Source organism: Halichoerus grypus, chromosome 3 (assembly GCF_964656455.1).
Source record: "Halichoerus grypus chromosome 3, mHalGry1.hap1.1, whole genome shotgun sequence".
Lineage (NCBI taxonomy): Eukaryota > Metazoa > Chordata > Mammalia > Carnivora > Phocidae > Halichoerus > Halichoerus grypus.
This window is the reverse complement of record NC_135714.1, coordinates 28,537,146-28,540,875: the sequence shown is the minus strand read 5'-3', so window position 1 is coordinate 28,540,875 and position 3,730 is coordinate 28,537,146.

The following is a 3,730-nucleotide window of genomic DNA, read 5'->3' as shown; positions in this document are numbered from 1 at the left end:
CTGCTTGTGTTCCCTCTTGCTATGTCTCTCTCTGTCAAATAAATAAATAAAATCTTTAAAAAAACAAAAACAAAAACAAATATGTAACATGGAAATATATTAACATGAATAAAGGGGTGATAATAGAGCCATATGGGAGCAAAGTGTTTGAATATTATTAGAAATTATTTCGGTATTAATCTGAAATAAGTTTTTTTTAAAGATTTAATTATTTGAGAGAGAGAGAGAGTATGCATGTGCATGCACATGAGCAGGGTGAGAGGCAGAGAGAGAGAGGGAAAGAGAGAATCTCAAGCAGACTCCCCCCCAAGTATGGAGCCCAATGTGGGACTCAATCCCACAACCCTGAGATCATGACCTGAGCTGAAATTAAGAGTCAGATGCTTAACCTTCAGATGCCTCCTGAAATAAGTTGTTTTAAGTTAAGATGTTAATTGTAATCCTCAGGGGCGCTAAGAAAATACTCAAAAATGTGTATTAAAATAAAAACAAATACTTAAAATATATAATAGAAAAATATTGTACACAATATAAAGAAATAATACAGAAACAGGGGAATAAAAAAGACATAAAACAGAAAAATAGCACAATGGCAGGTATGAATCAAATCTTAGTACTTACATGAAATAAACATGTATTCAAAATTATAATCAAAAGGGAGAGACTGGCAAAGTGAATAAAAAAAATATTATCCAATCTCATGTTATCTAAAAGAGATAGACCTGGGCGCCTGGGTGGCTCAGTTGGTTAAGCAACTGCCTTCGGCTCAGGTCATGATCCTGGAGTCCCTGGATCGAGTCCCGCATCCGGCTCCCTGCTCAGCGGGGAGTCTGCTTCTCCCTCTGACCCTCCTCCCTCTCATGCTCTCTGTCTCTCATTCTCTCTCAAATAAATAAATAAATAAATCTTAAAAATAAAATAAAATAAAATAAAAGAGATAGACCTTAGATTCAGAATCACAAATAGGTTGAGGATAAAAGGTTGGAAATAGATATACCAAGCAAATAGTAACCTAAAAACAGCTAAAGTGTCTATACTAATATTAGACAAATAGATAATATGGGAAAAATGGGACAAAGACATTTTATTTTACTAGCGTCAATCCAGGGGCACCTGGGTGGCTCAGTCGGTTAGGCAGCAGACTCTTGATGTCAGTTCAGATCATAATCTCAGGGTGGTGAGATTAAGCCCTGGGTTGGGCTCTGTGCTCAGCAGGGAGTCTGCCTGAGTTTCCCTCCCCCTCTCTCTCTGCCCTTCCCTCTGCTCATGTGCATGCACTTTCTCTCTCTCTCTCTCTCTTTCACAAATAAATAAAAAATAAATAAATAAATAAAATATTTTTAAAAATAGTGTCAAGCCAACATAGAGGCATAAGAATTATGAACATGTATCTAATATCAGATCCCCAGAATATATGAAGAACATATTTAGAGGTGAAAAGTAAAATAATTGATTTGAAAATAATAGTTGGAGATTTCAATACTCCACTTTTCAATAGTAGGTGGAACAAATAGGCAGAATATTATCAAGGAAATAGAATACCTGAATAACACTATAATCCACTTGGATTTAACAGATATCTATACAACACTTTACTCAAAAGCAGCAGAATTCATTTTTCTTAAGTGTACATGGAACATTGCCCAAGATATACCAAATATAAGGCCATAAACAAGCCTGGATAAATTTAAATGTATTGTAATTATACAAAATATTCTCTCCAACAGTGAAAGAATGAGATAAGAAATCAATAACAAAAACAATTGGGGAAATTCACAAATATGTGGAAATTGAACAACACATCCCTGAGTTATCAATGGGTCAAATAAGACATCACAAGGAAAATTAGAAAATAATGTGAGGCAAACGAAGCAAAAATGTAACCTATTAAAACTAGTACAATGCAGATAAACAGTGCTCACAGGGAAAGTTATAGATATAAATGCCTATGTTAAACAAAAAAAGGAAGAAGGAAGATCTCCCCAAATCAATAACATAAACTTCAACCATAAGCAGTAGAAAAGGAAGAGGAACCAAACTCAAAGCTAGCAGAAGGAAAGAAATAATAATTACAGGCATACCTCAGAGATATTGTGGATTTAGTTCCAGACCACCACGATGAAGTAAATATTGCAATAAAGTGAGTCAAATGAATTTTTTGGTTGCTCAGTGTATATAAAAGTTATGTTTATGCTATACTATAGTTTATTAATTATACAATAGAATTATGTCTAAAAATGTACATTAATACCTTAATTAAAAATATTTTATTACTAAAAATAAAAACATGTTAACCATCGTCTGAGCTTTCAATGGGTCATAATTTTTTGGCTGGTGGGGAGTCTTGGCTTGATGTTGATGGCTGCTGACTGATCAAGGCAGTGGTTGCTGAAAGTTGGAGTGGCTGTGGAAATTTCTTAAAATAAGACAATAAAGTTTGCCATATAAGTTGGCTCTTACTTTTGTGGAAAATGTCTCTATAGCATGCTATTTGATAGCATTTTATCCATAGTAGAACTTCTTTCAAATTTGGAGTCAGTCCTCTCAAACTCTGTTTTGTTAACTAAGTTTATGTAAATTCTAAATCTTTTGTTGTCATTTTAACAGTCTTCTCAGCATCTTCACCAGGAGTAGAAACCCTCTTAAAAAACCACTCACTTTGTTCATCTATAAGAAGCAACTCCTCATCCACTGAACTTTTATTGCATTATTGCAGCAATTAAGTCATATCTTTAAGCTCCACTTTTAATTCTACTTCTGTTGCCATTTCCACTACATCTGCAGTGAATTCCTCCACTAAAGTCTTGGATTTCAGTTTGTTAAAAAAAAATGTAGTGAATCACAATAAAACAAAATGCAGTAAGTGAAGAATGCTTACATTAAAGTAAATAAAATAAAGAGTAGAAAAGAAATAGAGAAAATCAACCAAACTGAAGTTTGTTCTTTGATTTGACTAAAAAATTGAGACCTTTCATTAGACTCACCATGAAAAAGAGAAACAAGACTCAAATTACTTAAATTTGGATTGAAAGAGTGGTATCAGTACCTATTTTATGTGAATTAAAAAACAAAAAAAGATTGAGATAATACTATGAACAGTTGTACCCCTCAAAAGTAAATAATTTAGATGAAATTAACACATTCTTAAAAGATGTAAACCACTAAAACTGACCCAAGAAGAAATAAGAAGTTTGAGAAGACTTATGACAAGAAAGGAGATTGAATTGTAGTCAAAAACTTTCTGCAAAGAAAAGTTCTGTCCCTGATAACTTCATTTGTAAATTCTACCAAACATAGAATCAACAGCTACTTCACATACTAGTCAAAAATACAGAAGTAAACACTTCCTAACTCATTCTATGAGACCAATATTACTAAGAAAAGTAAGCAAAGACATTTCAAGAAAAGGCAATTTCAGATAAATATCCCTATGAGCATAGATTCAAAATCTTTCAGCAAAATTTTAGCAAACCAGCAACATAAAAAGGATTATGTATCATGACCAATAGGATTTTTGCCATCAATGCAAAAATAGATAATAGATAATAGATTAATGTCATAAAATCAGTTTGTGGAATGCACCATATTAATAGAATAACTGGTAAGACATGATTATTTTTATGCAAAAGAATGCACTTACCAAAGTCTAATACCTTTGATGAAAACACCAAATTAGAATTAAAATGAACTTTGTCAATAAGATAGAGGTTATCTATGAAAAGCCCTTAGC